We start from the raw sequence: 20416 nt of genomic DNA, 5'->3' as shown, positions 1-20416 counted from the left end.
ACGAGTTGCCTCAGTCCTGAAGATACTTCAGGTGCAAACTTTGTTTACTTACATTTGGATAAAGGATTAAACTAAATTTATTATATTCATTACAAATAAGAGCTTAAAAATAATATTATAACCATTCATTGTTAATTTATGGTATAACTAACTAACTATCATTGTTAGTCATACCATGCAGGCAATTGTCATATAATCATGCCATTAAATATAACATAAAATAAATCCCCTAACGTCTTTTATTCCCCTGTAGGGAGTAGGTTCAGCCGTTTTTAGTACTATCTAACTTTTGGACACTGAGAGGGAAGCTCAATCTCCACTGGTAGCCAGAGATAGCTGGCCTATCACTAATTATACATGGCATCCAGTGAAGATAGGCAGCTGTGTCACCATATTTAATTCATTATAGTATTATATATAATAATATATTTTATTTTCAAGTCTGAGAACAGAGAAAAGTTTTTTTTTTTTTTTTGCTTTAAATTAGGAGAAACAGAAGTAAGGTTTTTGGAAAATTAAAACCGATGTAATCGGTTTTAATTTTGGGGAATAATGGATGAAGGATAGTTGTTCTGAAACATGAAATGATAAAATGAATGAAGAGGAAGGCATGCCAAGGATGACTATCATCTGGTTTCAGGCAATGATATTGCTTAAAATCATGACTTATTTTTCACGGTATATTAACAACACCACACACTTTTTTCACAAAGATGTTTTATTAACGCTTATATTTCACTGATTTTCAACTCAGCATCATCAGAGCACAACACACCTGTATATGTGACAGTGAGTGAAACAATATAATTGCAAAAGACAAAAAATCTAAAGTCCTATTTTTAGTACCCTCTAATGGGAAAAAAAAAAAGCTATGCAGGTGTTTTTCTTAGGATAACTCTCCCAAATTTTTGGCAAATTAATGCAACCATATTTGTTAAGGTTGGGAGAATTCTTCAAAGCCATTGCTGACTCAAAAAATAACCTTTCAGATCTATAACGACTCCTAAATAGTACATTCGTTTTCCTCCATCTAATCCTGTGTGAAGGAGTGTCCAAAGTGTGGTGTGCCAGTCATGACTTGCCATAGTAATAGTAGCGAATGTATCTTTCATGTTCTTCCAGGCGGATGTTCACTGATCTTCCTGTTTGCCCATAATAGGCCAAGTTACAGTCACAAGGAACTTCATACACTCCTGGGTGTGCTAAAGGGTGAAGTTTATCCTTAGGCAAGCGGATCAGAGTTGCAAGCTTGACATGCAGTTTGAAAGTGGTGCAAAGGCCATGTTTCAACAAAACTTTGGCTATCTTTTCTGATGTACCTCTGATATAGGGAATAGAAATGGTCATGTTGTAGTCTTGTGTATTAAGGGAGGGCAGAGTAATGGGCTTATAGTATTTTATCTATTTTGTAGGGATTGTAGCTGTTGGCTAAGAACGTATGGCACAGATATTGGAGTTCTGTGGTCAGAGCTGTATCGTTAGAACAAATGGCTCTGGCTCTGTGTGTAAGTGTTTTTAAAATGCCGTACTGTTGGACTGGATGATGATGTGATTGTTTATGTAGGTATCTTCCTGTGTGTGCAGGCTTTCTGTAAATAGAAAAAGATAGTGATCTATCTGAAAGGCGGATGACTAATGTGTCAAGAAATGGTAAACAGTTATTTGATTCTTTTTCTACTGTGAAGTGGATTTTGGGGTGTTGGCTGTTTAGGTAGGTGCCTAAAGTGTCTTGTCCATGGGGCCAGATGACAAACACATCATCTACATAGCATAACCACACTTGTGGCTTGTATGTAGCTGTGGTAAGTACTTTGTTTTCAAAGTGTTCCATGTAAAAATTTGCTAATGGGGGAGAGAGGGGGGAACCCATAACAGTACCATTACTCTGTTTGTAGAATTTCCTGTTTGCCCATAAAAATATTATGGGCAAACAGGAAGATCAGTGACCATCTGCCTGGAAGAACATGAAAGATACATTCACTACTATTACTATGGCAAGTTGGGACTGGCACACCACGCTTTGGACACTCCTTCACACAGGATTAGATGGAGGAAAACGAATGTGCTATTTAGGAGTCGTTATAGATCTGAAAGGTTATTTTTTGAGTCAGCAATGGCTTTGAAGAATTCTCCCAACCGTAACAAATATGGTTGCATTAATTTGCCAAAAATTTGGGAGAGTTATCCTAAGAAAAACACCTGCATAGCTTTTTTTTTTTTTTTTTCCATTAGAAGGTGCCAAAAATAGGACTTTAGATTTTTTGTCTTTTGCAATTATATTGTTTCACTCACTGTCACGTATACATGTGTGTTGTGCTCTGATGATGCTGAGTTGAAAATCAGCGAAATATAAGCGTTAATAAAACATCTTTGTGAAAAAAGTGTGGTGTTGTTAATACCGTGAACAATAAGTCATGAATAACCATCCACACCTAAGCTTATCTGTTAGATTGCTTAAAATCAGTAAGCAATAATTTTAATTTAGCTTAAGGTACAATATACATTTAGTTGTCCTTGCAGTACTGCAAACCTACCTTTAGCTTAATGGCATGCATAAAATTGAAATTTCTGTTTCCTACTGGTTACCACCCAATTGTCATACTTACCTTGTTGATGCACCCTTGGAAGGAAATAAAGGAGCCAATTTTTATTGTCATTGATGAACAATGCTAATAAACATTGGATTTCTTAATGATCATTTTTTGATAATCATTACCATTAATAGATTAACGAATAGCACATAAAATTGCCCTTTATATATTAAACCAACTTCAAACTTTTCATACATAAGTTAATGCTTATTTTCTGTTATGTATCCAGTGGATTTTGTTGTATTAATTTCCTGTAGTTTTAATTTTTGCAGGTGAAAAATTGAAATTTCTGTTGTTACTCTTGGTTTCCATTAACAATATTAATTTTAAACTTATTTTTATCACTGAAACCAAAGTAAAATGTCCCATCTTAAACTGAATAATTTTGAAGTTGATGATTTTCCAAAATAGCAAAATATGCTACATTTTATAAATTGTAAATGGGAATGTTAGAACTCTTCAAACTCAAAGGTAACACAGTTTGTGTCCAAGAAAATACTTTTTTTTTTATAATTATAAGGCCAAAAATGTATTATATATTGCATATAGTTGTATCAGGGATCACAAGTGGTTTTTTTTTTTTTTTTAATAAAGAAAATTGCGAAGTAGAGAGGTTTTAATGTGTATATATAAAATTAGCAGATGTTCCTAGGGAGTGCAAACTTTTATTTTAAATTGGTAAAAATTATGCTAGTTAAGATTTTCCTTTCCTAAGGAAATGGAGTAAATCTCAGCTAATTATTACTGTATACAATAGTAAATTGCATTGTTTTGAAATACCTGTGTAGCTCAGTAGAGGTGGTATTTGCACTCTATGGTGCTTGACTGCACAAAGAAAGACCTTATGAGTTCGAGTCTAGTTGCCAGCTGGAGGCGACTAGACTCGACATTTTCTAAGCTTTTTTCCGACCAGTTCCCGAATTAGTCAATCTCTGGCACTCGGGTTTTTCGTCCCGCAAACTCAAGAAAATCGGCTGTTGAACCCACGCTGTTTTCAGATATTAAAAATATTGTGTTAGGGACCATGAGATGGCAGCACTTGTTAGCCGCCTTCTTCACTGCGTACTGATTAATTAGTGATAGCCTAGCATCAGCTATCTCTGATTGGCTACCAGTGGAGATTAAACTGCCCACTCAGTCTCCAAAAGTTATATAAGGCTTAAACAGCCTTATCTATTCCCTATACTGGAACAAAAGGAACCAAGGAACAACCGCTTGTTGAAGGTACTGCTTTTCTAATATATATTTGCTTTGCTCTTATGAGGCATATCGCATGATCAGTGTTTTTCTGTTCTTGCAGTTTTAGCAGTTGATTATTAGGATGCCAAGTATGCACATGCCACCTTTATTACTATTCAACTGAAACATCACCTTTATATAAACCACAATTTTAAAACTGACGACAAGCTTGTTTTCTAGAGAAAACTTAGTTCTATTCAGCCAAACACTTTTGAAACTACCACTATTCCATTAAAAGTGCCTGGCTGTTCTAATATTATATAAAGAAGTTTATTAAGCATAAAAAACTTATTGTTTAATACTGACCATATACAAATATTTTAACATTCTTTGCCTACCAGTTTTGCTAGCAAACTGTCTAGCTTTTCAAGGCGTTGACGGAAAAGTATAAAAAAAACAACTAGTAAATGCAAATTGAAAGGAACATAAAAACGTTGCAAACACTCTAGTAGCTAAGGTTGCACGTTTGCGTGACAGAGACTGAGTGGACTTATTGTTCTTAATCATTATCACGCATGTGTGTTTGTTGTAAACGCATAATGTGATTACTAGCTAGCTGTAGTTCAGATGGATTTAGAGAGAGGATGAGGTTTTTCCATGAACTGTTAAGAATAGTACCCTGGTTTCTGTTGAGGTTTCTGCCAGTTTTTAACACTACTGCGGCTTCCTTGAATAAACAATGTCTATAATCATTGTCTAAATATGTCATGGTGCTATTTTGCCACTATATCGTGTGGTTAGACGTACAGAAATGATGTGCTAAGCCGGAAGAAATACTTCTGTTGTGGTTTACATCACCAACGTGCTCTCTCTCTCTCTGTCTGATCTCCAAACTCCGTGAAGTTTGTCCGATGTAGGCGAGACCACAGGAGCAAGGAATGGAATATACTCTTGGATATTTGTAGAATGGCACCTTGTCTTTTGGCGATCCTAAAAAATTTTTGATGCTGGTGGTTGGTTTGAAGATCACTCTGATGTTGTGGGCTTTTAGTATTATTCTGGCTATTTGATAAGAAATTGACTTGATGAAGGGAATCAAGTCAATTAATCAAGCCCACAACATCAGAGTGATCTTCAAACCAACCACCAGCATCAAACGTTTTTTAGGATCACCAAAAGAGACGGTGCCATTCTACAAATATCCAGGAGTATATTACATTCCTTGCTCCTGTGATCTTGCCTACATCGGACAAACTTCATGGAGTTTGGAGATCAGACAGAGAGAGCACGTTGGTGATGTAAACCACAACAGAAGTATTTCTTCCGGCTTAGCACATCATTTCTGTACATCTAACCACACGATAGAGTGGCAAAATAGCTTCATGCCATATTTAGACGACGATTATAGACATCGTTTATTCAAGAAAGCCGCAGTAGTGTAACTGGCAGAAATCTCAACAGAAACCAGCGTACTATTCTTAACAGTTCATGGAAAAAACCTCATCTGCTCTCTAAATCTATCTGAACTACAGCTAGCTAGTAATCACATTATGCGTTTACAACAAACACGCATGCGTGATAATGATTAAGAACAATAAGTCCACTCAGTCTCTGTCACGCGAACGTGCAACCTTAGCTACTAGAGTGTTTATGTTTTTATGTTCCTTTCAATTTGTATTTACTAGTATTTTTTATACTTTTCCGTCAACGCCTTGAAAAAAGCTAGACAGTTTGCTAGCAAAACTGGTAGGCAAAGAATGTTAAAATATTTGTATATGGTCAGTATTAAACAATAAGTTTTTTATGCTTAACTTTCAAACGACCAAATATGTTTAATTTAAAGAAGTTTATTATAAATTTACTAATATAATATCTATTTATTATATATGTAATTATAAAATATTTATAAAATTTATATTTATAAATTTATTTTAGAGTAAATAACTATAACTAAAATAAATAATTCTTTTCATAAATAAAAATATAAAAATTTATTCGATTTTTCTGAAAATTAAATTATAAAAAGTAATGAAATATTTTATGATAATGTTCAGGATTCAAATGACCAGATTTAACACTTCATTGATGCCAAGGATGTGTGAACTTTGGTTAAGAACTTATCTTTTTGGCTAAGCTGAATGGAGTTGACCAGGCTTAGATTGTGATGATATTTTTTTTTAACCTGTAAACTGAGATGCTCTTTTCCTCAGGGAACACATAATTAGTATACAATACACTCACTTCATGACCTTAGCTGGCTTGGCATTAATTTAAGCACTCTTAACTCTGAATTGACCAGACCCTACCTTAGTGTATGAGCATAGACCAAAAATGGACAACTTATTTCTAATGTGCTTCAAAACTTTCAAATAAGTTAATGGCTACCGAAACAAAAATTGTAAACTACTGTTTTGGACTTTCTTATAGCTTATTTTATTGCTGCATCAAGAAAGTAGAAAAAGGCACATTTAAAATAGTGTTTGATACCGAATGAATACTTCTATAGTTTCCTGCTCTTTCCAAATTATTTCCTATGTGCAGCAGTGTTTCATCTATTTGAATAAGGAAATAGTTAGCACTCATCCTGTGCTATTTATGATAATATTATCATTACTCAGATTTATTAATTGCTGTTTTTAATCTTGCTGCTCGTTTCATTCTCTCCTGTTGGCTTTAGCATTAGTATGCCTTCCTGAAGAGACACTTATGTGTAGCTAGGAGTTATGAATTGATTTCCTTGTAAATATTGCATTCCTCTCTACTAGCTACTGTGAGATGCAAATAAGTCACCAGACCCAGCAAAAATTCTTGCCTTTTCATCCTTTCCACTCTCTTTACTTTTCTCATTCAGCTAAAATTTTAAATATCTATTAGTTGGTTGCCTGTATTTATTAAGAAACAGAGCAAGCCAGTGGTGCAGTGGCAGCATGTCTGACTCCAGATCAGAAGGTTGCATGTTCGAGTCACGCCTAGCTTATGGAGTGCAATTATTTTCATGACTCTTATAACTCCATGGAGGTTATTAAAATAAAATAATAATACAGTAAACATTACATTAAATATTATTAAAATAAATCTAATATGCATTGAACAAGTTATAATGCAATAGTTCTCAAAATATGGAACTCATGGAGTGTGAATACTAAACATCTTCACACTCCATGAGCTGGGCATGACTTAAACATAAACATTTAAAAAAAAAAAAAAAAAAACAGCTAACGCCTTTTTATTCCCGTATATACGGGAGTAGGCGAGGCCATTTAGCCCTATCTAACTTTTGGAGACTGAGTGGGCAGTTCAATCTCCACTGGTACCCAATCAGAGACAGATGGCCCAAGGCTATCACTAATTAAGCGGTACGCAGTGAAGAGAGACGGCTCAAATGTGCCGCCATCTCGTGGTCTCTAACCCTAACACAATATATTTAATGTCTGAAATAATGTGGGTTCTACGGTCGATTTTCTTGAGTTTACAGGACGAAAAACCCAAGTTTCCGGGAGGAAAAACCTGCTTGCCCGTGCCAGAGATCGACTAACTCGGGAACCGGTCGAAAAAAGGCTTAGAAAAATTTCCTCTAGTCGCCGACTAGACTCGAAACCAAGACTTCCTTCGTGCGGCCTAGCGCGGTGGTGTGCAAACGCCACATCCACCGAGCTACACAGCTCTACACATAAACATTTATGAACTACAATTATAAAGTACTGTTCTAGGAATCAGCAAATTAGTAAACTGAACTTCTAGTTATTTGAGGAATAAATTATAAAGTGTACCAACAAAAAAAACTCAAATTTTTTTTTTTTTTGAAAATGTGAATATTACTTTAGATGTTTTCTGGAATAGTTTTAGACTTTCCTGGGCTGTGTTAAATCATGGATGGAAAGTATGTATTAAACACAAGTATATACACTGCTTGGAAAGAAGTCAATGGACACCATAGTGTGAGGAACAAACCACCATGACACCCACCTTAATAACATGTAAGAACCTCCTTTTACTGTGATGACTACGTCAATCCTATAGGGCATACTTTCTACAAGCAGTGATAGTTGATCGATGGAGATTTTGCACCATTCTTTCTATAGGCATGTAATGAGGTCCTGGACTGTTGTGGGGCAGACATCCTTGACCTCACCTGACTCTAGTTCATCCCACAGATGTTCAATAGAGTTAAGACAGGGTTCTGTGGAGACCAGTCAAGTGTGGTGATATTCATGTCTACAAACCATGCAATTACAACAGCAGTCTTATAAGAGAGTGCATTATCTTACTGAAAGAGACTATGGGCAGTTCTGTAGAAATACCACAAAGTAGAAAGCATTGCATTGTCCAGAATGTTCAGATACTTCTTGGAGTTCAATGTTCGTGGCACCACTAACAGAGGTCTGAAGCCAAACTAGGAAAATCAGGACCATACCATCACAACACCACTTCTGAATTTCATAGTTGGGGTTGCGCAGCTGGTAAGAGACATTCACCAGGCATCTGCCACACCCATCCCTCCCACATCTGCTCAGTGTAGGGTGATTCATCACTCCAGACACAGCTTTCCAAGCTTCCACAACCCACTCTTTGTACTACAGAAGACAGCACTGCATGTTTTTTCAGGTAATGCGAGACTTGCATATTGCAGTCCTACCATTGAAATCCATATTGTAAGCCTCGTTTTGGAATTTTTTTATGTAGATTCACGTTACAGTCGATTCCCGTAACTCTGCATTCAGTGTGTCAGCCGATGAATGGCGGTTTTTATCTATTATCCTTTGTAGCATGCTATAGTCATGTTCAGTTAGTGTGGAGGGTCATCCACTGCGGATAGCACTTACAGTTGACTCCCTGTGCTTCCATCTCAGTATGGTATCACTAACTGTTGATCTGGGACTCAATTTGTGAACCATTTGCCAAACAGATAGTCCTGCAACATAGCATCCTATCCCAATTTTTCTTTCATACTCTCATTTCCTTTCTCGCAGCCATTTCACCTGGACACACTGATTTGGGAGCATCCTCTGATTTATACTGGCTACAAACACATGACACGATGCATCATGTCCATGGGGTGTCTGTTTACTTCTTTCCAAGTAGTGTATATTCATCTCCTCTATGTTAGACCAATTTTAACATATAGATCTGACAGTTGGTAGAAACAGAAGTTGGGGGGGGGGGACACCACAAATATGAGAGTACTGAGAAAAATTTAGGGGACGACTGAACAAATGACATTAATGGGAGAATAAATAGGGATATGAAAGGAACTTGATTGTTAGCACTTAACAATATGTGATAAGTGTTAATCCAAGTAATGATAATTAAATAGAATGGGAGAGCTTTTTAAACTGTTGATGGGTTATTATCAAATTAACATTAGGGAGATTTTTCATATAGTAGAATGAAGTGTGGGGGGAAACAAGGATAAGGGGCCATCCCTGGAAATTGCAAAAGGAAAATGAGTAAAAAGGTGAGAAGTAAGTTTTTTGCATGGAATGCATCACTTAAGAGGCTGGTAAAAGTGCAAATAGTGGATGAGTTTAAGGAGTAGTGTGATAGACTTTGTGTTGACCTTCAACAATTAGTCTTTTTGACTCCATGGAGGTCAAGAAAATAATGTGTAAGGAGAGGTATGAGTAAGGTGACTATACATCCTGATGTTTTGGCCTGTGTTACACTTTTCTAAGAAAATTTAGCAGGACACCAAAATGTTCTTCTTTTCAGCCCATTCACTTTAATTTTTTTTAAATAAATATATTTGTTTACCTGGCACAAATGTACCTGTCAAGAGTTCCTCACAAATGAATAAATTGTGTGTAGCAGAAAAATCACCTATCAGTCGACTGAAAGCAATGCTTGTCAAATCTAATTTCCATTTTTGCATGCTTCAAATTTCATAAATGTTTCAAGTGACAAGTACATTAATTATAATTTAATTTTTACAAATATTTATGTATTACATTATTAATGAGTTATATAAATTTATTTCATATTTCGAATTAAAATACATCTTGATTTTTTAAATAAATAAATAATTGTACAAAATGCAGTAGCATTTTTTTATTATAAATTATGAAAAAAATATCTTGAGGAGGGAAGGAGATTTCATGAGTTATGTTTCCCGTTTTTGTGTCAAACAGAAATCACATTAGTTATGGGGTATTATAAAAATAAACTAAATTTAAGAAATATCTAATCGTTTTTTTTGTTTTTCAGCAGTCCACACTCCGTCACTGCTTGATATAATTGCTGAATTGTAGCGAGGTTTTATCATTTGAGTGTGTTAAAAGCAGCAGCCTTGTTTCTTTTTAATTTAAATGAAATTTTGTTACATCTGTTTATAACGACTCGAAATAAATCTAGATTTTGGTTGAAATCTGCACACGGAAAGTATCCATCCTCAAAGAATAAAATCCAAATAGTTTTAAAAATAGGCATTTAAAACAGCATGTCGGCTATTTTAAATCTTGTAATTGGAATTGTTCATGTTATTACGGGAATAATTCTTTTGATTAGAATATATCTTAAGATTGTTTTTTTTTATATAAACTTTTTTTTTCCGCGATTCTGGTTATTATTCTATTGTATAATAATATGACTAGAGAGGTTAATTATCCGCAAATGTACTAGTACTGTAATTAAATTGTGGATCTGTGGATCTGACTCCATGTGGAAATTATACGAACTCCGCATTCCTCGTTACGATAAAGAATGAATAAACTCAGATCACTAGATATGTATATTGAAATGGGAAATCATAAATAAACGTTGTTTGGCATGGCGTGTGTTAGCAACATTTAAGGTGAAATAACTGTTCTAATTTGAGCAGCCCAATAGATTTAACATTCTCTCTCTCTCTCTCTCTCTCTCTCTCACACACACACACACACACACACTGAATAGCTAGAAACACGTGAAGTGCACGTGTTTCTTTGGTGACTAAGTCTACGGTTTTTTAAAGGCGACCATGGGCTTTGCTCTGATAAAAATAGCAGAGGCGGAATCTGAGTACGGCTGTAATTCTTTCCGTACCCTTGTTCATCCTGTTTATAGCGCACTGATTTAGAACAATGTTAGTGTGCTAATGACAGATATAAACACTAAGGTGACTTAACAGGTATTGAAAACTATAGTTTCCACTGTCTTTCACTTTAATACATAGGAATATGTTTTTTCAATACTAAGCTTTGCTTTCTTTGCTCCTAGGGGTACGAGTAGTTGTCTAATAGGACTTGTCATTATAAATTTCCTTGTTTCCTTATAGTTTGCACTGGAAATCAAATGTCATTACAGTTCGAGTTTCGAGCAGTGAAATATCTACGTTTATTGAATTGCTGTGTTAATGTGACTTTGGCCAGGTTTAACTATACGCTCTTGAACCTGACTGGCTGAAGAACGATATTACTGCATTAAAACATAGTTCATGTGATCAAATAAACATATTAAGGGAGCGCCTCCGTAGCGCAATTGGAAGAACGACGGTACATTGCGCCCTTCGATTAAAATAGGCCTAAGTTCGATTCTCGTCGCGACGGGAGGAATCTTTATCTGGTCGATTTCAATAGAAGGTGAGTTAGCCGATCTCATACGGAGGTAGCAGGGTTTTTTCTCCCGGAAACTCGGGTTTTTCATCCCGCATACATATAAATCGGCCCTTCAGAACACACGCTATTTACAGACAAAAATTACTAGTTGTGTTGGAGTTGGGCGGTAGATGACGTTGATGGAGATGATTCGTAGTAGAGGTTAGGTGTAGAGACAGTTGTAGATGTCCTCCCACGATGAGTCTTCGGACTCCTTGGGGGTATCAGGAATAATAATAATAATAATGAATAATAATAACTTGGAGTAGCGCCATGGCATAAGAATCTGCAAGGGAATGATGTTAGCAGTGTATGGGGAAATACTCAAGGGGTATTTGAAGGAAGCAGTATCGCAGTGCATTCCTAAGGTTAAAAGAATGAAATGGGCAGGTATCAAAATGAGTAGCAGCACCAAGCATGAGCTGCAAAAAATAAATAAGTAAAAGTAAATAAATAAAAATATAAAGTACAGGCAAGACGTCACCAAGGTGGTAATAGAGGCAAACGAAATGAAATTAGCTGCACAGGCCATGGGGGAATCCCGAAGAGCTCTTTCGCTATGTAGCCAATAAGTAAGAGGGGAAAAAACGATCCTAAAGGAATTCAGCTGATATGATGGTAACAGATGGCAAGGAAATAGTTGAATTACTGAGTGATTTATTTTGCAGTTTATCATCAAGATATAATTAATGAAATAAAGAGCCAAAAGGCTTCACTTCGGCAATGTTAAAATTATTTAAATTAAGGGGATATTTAATCCCACAAAACTAAGATAGAAATCAAAGAGTTTCATGCCGAATATAGCAAGCTATAAAAGTTCGGCGAGTCCAAGCGTGAGCAAACACCTGGGTGGTAAAATACCGGGCAACTCGTTGTAAAGGTGCCCTTTTATAGCTTGCTATATTCGGCATGAAACTCTTTGATTTCTATCTTAGAGTTTTCTTATTCGGCTTTGAAATAATGTGGGATTAAATATCCCCTTAATTTAAATAATCAAGATGTAAGTAAATTGGTGCTGAAGGGAGCTTTGAGGTGGACGAGTTAAATGTGCTTTGGATATTGCACAAACTCAATGCGATTAGATGGGATATCTGCCAGTTTGTTGCGTAAATGTGCAAGGGAATTGGCCCTATCTTGGATCATGCTGCTCTCTGCTCTGACCGAATCCGAAGTAAAGAGGGCAAGATATTGTCATTATTATATTTAAAGATGAGTAACAGACCTGTTACTATTTCAGGAGTTGTGGTTAAGAATGGATATTTGAATAAGAATATGATATGTAGAGCAATTTACAGCATGCTTTGTAAAGGGGAGGAGGTCTTGCCTTAGCAATTGTTGTGAAGACATCACATCTAATAATGGCAATGATGCGGAGAACCCTGACATGCAGAAATAGAGAGGTTATGATTCCATTGTATCAGGTCTCATGGATTATTGTGCACAGATTTGGTCGCCGGGTTTTCATGGTGACGAGGATATGTTGGAAAGGGTACAGAGAAGATTAACAAAGATAGTGGTCTTTGGAATATGGAGTACGAGGACAGATTGAGGGAATGTAAGTTCCAGAGCCTCGTGAATAGGAGGAAGAGGGGGGGGGGATATGATTGAGACATAAACTGATCAGGGGTTTATCAGGTAGATATTCAAGAGATTTTTCATAGAATGGGAGAGGGAAGTAGAACAAGAGGCCATTGCTGGAAACTATAAGGAGAGTGTGAGCAAAGGAGTGAGAAGCAGGTTCTTTGCATGGAGGGTGGTTGGTGAGTGGAATACATTGCCTGAGTGTGTTGTGGATGTAGACACATTGAATCTGTTTAAGACGAGGTTGGATGAGCATTGTATGCAATAGTGAGTATCTCCCATGATGAGTCTCTGACTCCATGGAGGTCGGGTGCTAATAATAATTTACTCTGTTCTATAATAGAGTAACAGTAAGCTGGATAAAGGCATTGCCTATGCGATGCTATCCTTGGACTTTGCTTAAGTATTTGACAGGATACTGCATGATAATCTAAGTAAATGAGCGAATGGTTATGGGGGTTAGTGAAATGGACAGGGGGGTACTTGTGAGACATCAAAGTATGTGACTAATTTGTTTCATTCTTGTCCACTAATAATATTGGAAGTAATTTAATGAATGATATGTATTTCGTTGCTGATAAATCTAAGTTTCCCATGGCAGAGTAGTAAATAAAAAAAAATATTAAAGTCCTTCAGGGTAGAATGAACTGACATTGATGACAAAGAATGGGGGGGGGGTCTTTCAATATGGCAAAACGTAGAATTGTGCACTTTGGATTTAGGTTTCAATCTGTATATTATTAATGGAGTTTCACTTTTGAAAATTGATGAGGCCCGGGATTTAGGGACTATGGTTGACAGGGAATTGAAGTTTAAGGCAATATTGCAAAAACTAGCAAAACATCACACATCATTGGATGCCTAAAAACGCCTACTAGGTAAGGACAAAGAAGTCGTTATCTAGATGACTTTTTTGTCATTAGTATTAATAATAATGACGGCCGTATTCCGATTGGGTTGCCTTGGTTTCTTCGAAATGTTAAAGTTGTTGAGAGGATACAGAGTCTGGTCACCAAGATAATGATAGTGCGAAATCATTTTTCGGAGAACTATCATGATGTTTGTAACCTTTGTCTACACACGCCACTGATAATGTTATAGGTCTTGCATGAACTTTCGTGTGTGTGTGGGGGGGTCAGATAATAATGAACTGATTTACGTTGTCCACATTTTGTCAAATGATAATTTTCAAAAATACGAGTACTGTGTCAAAATTTGCAGTTCATTTTATGAAATGTCGATCCATTTGTGCGTTTCGCAGCCTGCACAAACACTTTTTTATTCGATTTTTTCGTCCACGTGCAATTTTAGTCTTTATTTTCGTTTCAATCAGACCATTTGCAAAGAAGCAAATAATTTCGAAATTAAATAAAAGAAATTATTTCTTTACATAAACGAAATCATTCTTATTATTACCTAAATACCTTCACAAACATCATGGAAAGAGTGTGTATTATTATTATTGGCTATTCCATGGCGTCCTTAGATTCGTCGAGGGAGGCCTTAAACATCATGCCAAGGACTATCCAACATTCGCGCAGTATCTGTCGTACTGTGCTTTGAACTCATTCACGGTCATGGCAACCTGTTCCAATCATTCGTCATCTCCAAGCAAAAAATCTAGTCCTGATACCCCTGCTAACTACACTCTTACTCAGTTTTCAAGGGTGGCTTCTAGTTCTTTCACCTCCAGACCCGTTTAGAAAATTTCCTCTGTATAAATCATGTAAAAAAAACCTTCAGTAATTTGTATGTCTTAATGATATCACCCTTTTACTGCTTCTCAACCAATTTCTGTAATCCACAAATCTTCGACCTGTTCTCATAAGGTTCATTCCATAGACCTGCTATCATCATGGTCACTTGCCTCTGGCTCGTCTCCTCATCCCCAAGAAACCCAGGTGATCAAATCTGCACCCATTATTTATTCAAGATTGACTCTTATCAAGGCTTAATACAGAGGTATAATAACCTGCTTGTCTCTACTCTTCAGTAACCAAGTAATCCGATTTGCTACTTTTGCTATTGCCCCTAAACTTTAACTCCCTCTCCATTAACACTCCCAAATCCCTGGCTTCATCAATTTCCTGGAGTACATTTCCATCAATGTAATACACAGCTTTTCACTCCAAAGAGACGCACAGACAACGAAAACGTTTCCTTATTGGCAATGTATAATTTGTTATGAGAATGTTAGATGGAGGAGTAATTGATCCTCCTCTTTTTTTTTTAAGGAAGAATGGTGTATTAGAGTAACTCAGAGCTAATGGTAGTCGTATCAATAATTTGATACGATTATTTCCTATTAATATTTTGATGGGAACACGCAACATGCTAGGACATTCTCTTCGACATCAGTACAAGCAATTTCTAGCATGTTTAACACAATCTTTTAGGAAATATGTTGCTTTAACAAAGTTCCTCCTCGTTGGTCTATGATGTAATGTAATGACTGATAGGACGATGATTTTTGTACGCTACAACTTAGAGGAAAGTTTTATATTGGAGAAGTTACAATAAAACAAGCAAACACACTTTTCTACGGTTGAAGTCCATGAGGTTCTTTATAAGTATATTTTTATATGCTAGAAAGACTGATCAAGGAAATATATATCCTACTAGTATGCAATACACTATTCATAGCAATGAAAATGTTTGTTGAACTTATTGTGCATTGAGAAATGGTGATATTGCGTCTTTGCGTGTCCAAAATGAACATCGTGACATCACTGTGCTTTTAATGCTGATTTGAAAAGGTGCCAAGTACCCCAAATATTTTTAGAAAATAGGTGGCTATAGGATAACGTATACTTTTAAAAAAAAATCTATTTTTTAAAAATTAAGTATTTGTCATGTCGTAGGTACAAGTCATTCCCAAATAGTCTGTTCGGGGGGGGGGGGTATTTTATGTATTTATTTTTATTTTTTTGTCTTAGGACAGAGAGAAGAATTCAAGAAACACTCTGAAGCTGTTGTATCTAGACGATATCGTTGAAACTAAAAGTTCTCCCGCAAGCATTAAAAAATTATTTTTAAAAAAATAAAATATTCTACGATGCTATTTCCTAGTTTTTGATGAGGGAGTTTGTTTATACTTCATCAAAGTACTTATGTGATCTGGATTTCCCCAGTGCACCATATACACAGAACAATTCTAGCAAGTAATACTACAATACTTGGCTCCTAACCAGACTACCTTCACTAATAGTAACATGGTAGAAGTTGGTTTATATAAATAAATAAATATATATATATATATGAATAACCTAACCACAGATTCATGTTTAAAATGACTTCTGAGAACTAGGGGTATATCATTCCAACGGATTCTATGAGAACCCAGACGTGAGATAAACAGTAATGGATATGGAAATATATCTTTCATGCACTAGCAGACAGCAGTAGCTGACTAGCGGCAGCTGTAGCAAACAGCGTCTGTTCCTCGGCTGACGGCTAAACAATGCTCTGACTGTAAAAACGAAATACGATTGAAATCTGGTACGGTAGTCGACTACAAATGAAAAGTACAGCACGCAGGCTTGGGCGTCTTTGGGGTTGAATCGATAAGTCAGCTTCCAAAAGAAATACGGTAAAACTAGCAAGAGAATACTATCAGTGGGAAAAGTCCGTACTTAATGGGCTCCTTGGAAAGAGGGTTGCTTTGCTAGGAGACGGAGAGATATTGATGAAACATCCTTGGATTAGTGGAGATTCGTTGGACAGTCAAGGGAGACGAAGGGTGGAAAAATACAGAGCACGAAGCAAAAAGAATTTGATTTTCAAGATCATTGTGATCTAGATCTATATAGTGCTGAGAGAAATAGTTGTTTTATAACTTGGAATCAGTACCAAAGCGAAATATACGGATCAGCATAAGAGAGATTACAATGCGGGATGGCAAAGTGTAATGAGATATGGAGAAAGCAATGAAAGATTAAGAATGCGAATTTTTATTGAAATACATTGCATCAAGTGATTACCACGAACACCTGATGGAGGAATGAAGAACAGGCTAGGCATGATATTGATAATCATAGGACTGGCACATCAGTTCAGCAGTGGTGATCTTTCGAAGTAGCAGATATAGAGTCAGGTTATATACTAATATGCAACTCGAGCTATAAGGGAAGGCAGAGTTTCATACAGATATAGGCTTAGCATGGGAATTACAGGAACAGTAAGCAATAAGTAACAGAGTGCCACAGAAAACAAATCCATTACAAAAAAAAACAAAAAAAAAACACGAAGATCCGAACAAAGTAATAAGTGCAATTTAGAAGGCAGTGGAAAGAATGGTCCTAGAGACGGAGAAGCCAAAGAGATGTGGATTTCACAAGAGACATTGAAACTAATTCAAGAAAATTAGAAGAAATATTTCTCTCAAAGTGGAAGGAGGAAAATAAAGTAAAGAAAGTGAAAAAGAACAGAACAAATTGACTAGAGGAGCAGTGCGAAGATATCAATAAATACTATGGTGAATACAGAACAAGAGAAGTATATAAGATGACCAGAAATATCAACAAGAAATGTATCATTACCATGATTACTGAGAAGAGTTTGCAAACAGTAAAGTGTCTGAAGTCCAATAAAAACTGTACGAATCATAAGATCACTAAGAAGACAGTGAAATATAGTAATGAAATAGATGAACTACACCTGGTGTGGTTCATCTATTTGCAAGAGTTGAAATGAACAAAGAATGTGCATGATCAATTTTAATACCTGTCACAAAAAGAAGCGGAATGGATTGCAAAAATCACAGAACAGTTATCCTAATAAGTTGTAGGTAAAATAGTTATGACATTAAAATAAACCAGCTAATGCCTTCCTCAAAGGACAAAGCCATTACCTCTAACTTTTTGAGAGATTGATGGCCAGTCAATCTCCATCCATAGCTGGTCCAAGACTATTAATGATCCATCCGCATCTGGGAAAGACAGTACAGCAAACCCCCACAATTTCATTGTCCTTAGTTATATATCATTGTCTGAAATGGTGTGAGTTCTACAGTCGATTTTTTTGCTTTGTAGGGTTAAAAACTCGAGTGTCCAGGAGGAAAAATCCTACTTGCCTGTGGCAAAGATCAGCTAGCTCAGAAACAGGCTGAAGTAAAGTCAAGAAAAAGCTCCTGATCTAATGCTATGGAAGCTTAGTGTCGTTTCTACAGAGCTATGATGGTATTTTAACAGAAACAAGAAAAATGGAAGATTTAGAATACGATCAAGCAAAATTCCGAATAAACAGGAGTACAGCGCACCAAATAATGTTGAGATTAATTGTGGAGAAAGGTCTATATATTTTTTTTTCCATGTGAAGATTTCAGAAAGCATTTTCCCGGTTCATAGATCAGAAAGGCATGGACTATACTCGAATCTTATGGAGTGGAGAGGAACCTGATATATTTATTATGGAACATCAGCGATAATGTAGTGGCTGCTGTGAGAAATTGTGCAAAAGTAGGAAGTCCGTTCCAGACAACGTTAAGTACAAGACAAGAAACTCGATATCTCCAAGCACATTGTGCTTTTGGGAAGAACAGTGGATGTCATAGAAAATATAATGAGAATTAAAATTCATCGTACGAGAATCGGTAACCTAATATTTGTTGAACACTGAAAAACAACAACAACTAACGATTGTTATTCAGAGATAAAAGGATGAAGTGAATAATGATCAGTAGACATGAGCTTGAGGAGGTTAGGAGTTTTACTTACCTAGGGGCAACGTGACGCACGAACGGCGAGTTTGTCCCAAATATGCCATACAGTTCCCATGGAAGCTCATAAAGGAAGACAGAGGAGGAATTTATCCTTCGTGGTTTATAAGAAAGCAGAAATCTTGTTAATAGGAACGGATGTGGGTATAAGGTGAGACTTCCTTCTAGTGTGCGTGATTCTTGCTATTATCGGTAAAGCAATGTCCTGTTTTACCGATAATAATCCTGTTTAAACTGCTTAAATTGTTTACTCTTCAAAACGTTTACGAAATTCCCTTTGATACGAGAAAAAAAGATCGACCAGTTTATGAACCGGGAAATTGCAAATGAATCGTTAATATGACCTTGATATCAGATAAGATATATGGCAGACGGTTTTACAAGAATGCTTAGGTGGTCTTGCAACGCAATACTTGTGTTGTTTTCAAAAAAAAAGTTACATAAGCAAGTCTTTGGATTTTTCACGAATAGCAGATGTACTGACTAATTTTCATTAGCTTTCTTTCAGCTCATTTTGTTATAAAATAACCAAGAAATATATATCAAGTGAATGCAAACTGGTATTAAAATAACCAGTTTCGAAAAAAAAAAAAAAAAAGAAGAATATTAATTACCCAGATGACTACATATTCGATCCATGATGTTACTTAAATATTTTATATTCGATAAGAAATATTAGAGTCTTTCTAATAAACGACATTTTAGTAGTTATTCATTTTCATATTGCAGATCTTCATTCAATATTTACTGTACATGTGTGTGTGTGTGTGTATATATATATATATTGTTTTTTCTGCTTTCTTTTTCCACCATCATCACTAATAAATCCTTGATTGGCTTTTTTGCACATCAGTTAACTTAAAACATTAATGATATAAATTAAAAGTAAAATATGGAAGGAATAATTGTTGACATACCTTTGTAGATTCCTCGAGATTATCTTTTTATAGCAGCATCAGAAATATATTAATAAAAATTATATAACTGAAACTTTAGACCTTTAGAATGAACTCTGGATGATGGACTTTAGGGCTGCCATTTGGATAAATACATCAGGCCGAAAAAAATATGGAGATAAAAATAGATGGGAACTAAAAATGCTGAAATTAAAGATATGCGAATTAAAAGTCGAAATATACATATAGTAATTTCATAATGGGCTTGTATCAAGGATGAACCGCAAAGAATTTTTTTAGAAAAAGGAGAAAGATAAAATATAATAAATAAAGATTAAAAGTGGGAGTTACGGGGTGTGAGCCGTTTCGACTGTGTCGTCTTCAGAGCTCGTGGGCTTGTATAATTTTTATCAATCTATTCTGATGCTGCTCCATAAAAAGATAATCTCGAGGATTCTACAAAGGTATATCAAAAATCATTCCTTCCATATTTTTCTTTTAATTTATGTCTTTAAACTTAAACCATTTATAACTAATATTTTAAGTTAATTGGAGTAAAAAAGCCAATGACGTAATGCAACAGGTACTCCTTAAGAAAATAGGCAAAATAGCCATAAATATTAATTATCAATTTTAGAGGTTAACATGAAAAATTTCCAGGAATAATATTTACAAATATGCTATGGTTGTAAATTTGCAGTTATTTCTTTATATATTTATTTGTTGTCAACTTAGAGGTGAGATAATGCTTCCATAAGGTTCTTCAGATAAATTACGTGACACCTTCAAGGAGTCCAAGGACTCATCGAGAGAGGACACTCTGCAACACGCAATTCACCGTTTCCACTGCTTAATTTACCAACTTACACCCAACGCCATTGACTA

General features: G+C 35.8%; 1 protein-coding gene and 1 long non-coding RNA gene across 5 annotated transcripts in view; one reads left to right on the top strand and one right to left on the bottom strand.

The window, feature by feature from the left end:
• Window positions 1-18760, bottom strand: part of LOC150106900 (uncharacterized) — a 56095-nt gene extending 37335 nt beyond the window's left edge. Inside the window, exon 1 of the long non-coding RNA XR_016548377.1 lies at window positions 18634-18760. This is a non-coding gene — a long non-coding RNA (uncharacterized LOC150106900). The remainder of the gene's footprint in view (window positions 1-18633) is intronic.
• Window positions 1-20416, top strand: part of LOC150106899 (sodium-dependent phosphate transporter 1-B-like) — a 248028-nt gene that overhangs the window by 36851 nt on the left and 190761 nt on the right. The window contains exon 1 of one of the 4 annotated variants that reach the window (XM_090392807.1): window positions 19899-19995. The exons of the other annotated variants lie outside the window; for them this stretch is intronic. The gene's annotated coding sequence lies outside the window, so the exon portion shown is untranslated. Of the gene's footprint in view, window positions 1-19898; window positions 19996-20416 lie in introns of those variants that run through there. 4 annotated transcript variants of the gene reach the window in all.

This window comes from Typopeltis vanoorti, chromosome 5, assembly GCF_054136105.1.
Source record: "Typopeltis vanoorti isolate ZY-2024b chromosome 5, IOZ_Tvanoo_1.0, whole genome shotgun sequence".
Taxonomy (NCBI): domain Eukaryota; kingdom Metazoa; phylum Arthropoda; class Arachnida; order Uropygi; family Thelyphonidae; genus Typopeltis; species Typopeltis vanoorti.
Note: the sequence above shows the minus strand (reverse complement) of the source record. Positions and strands in the feature narration are given on the sequence as shown.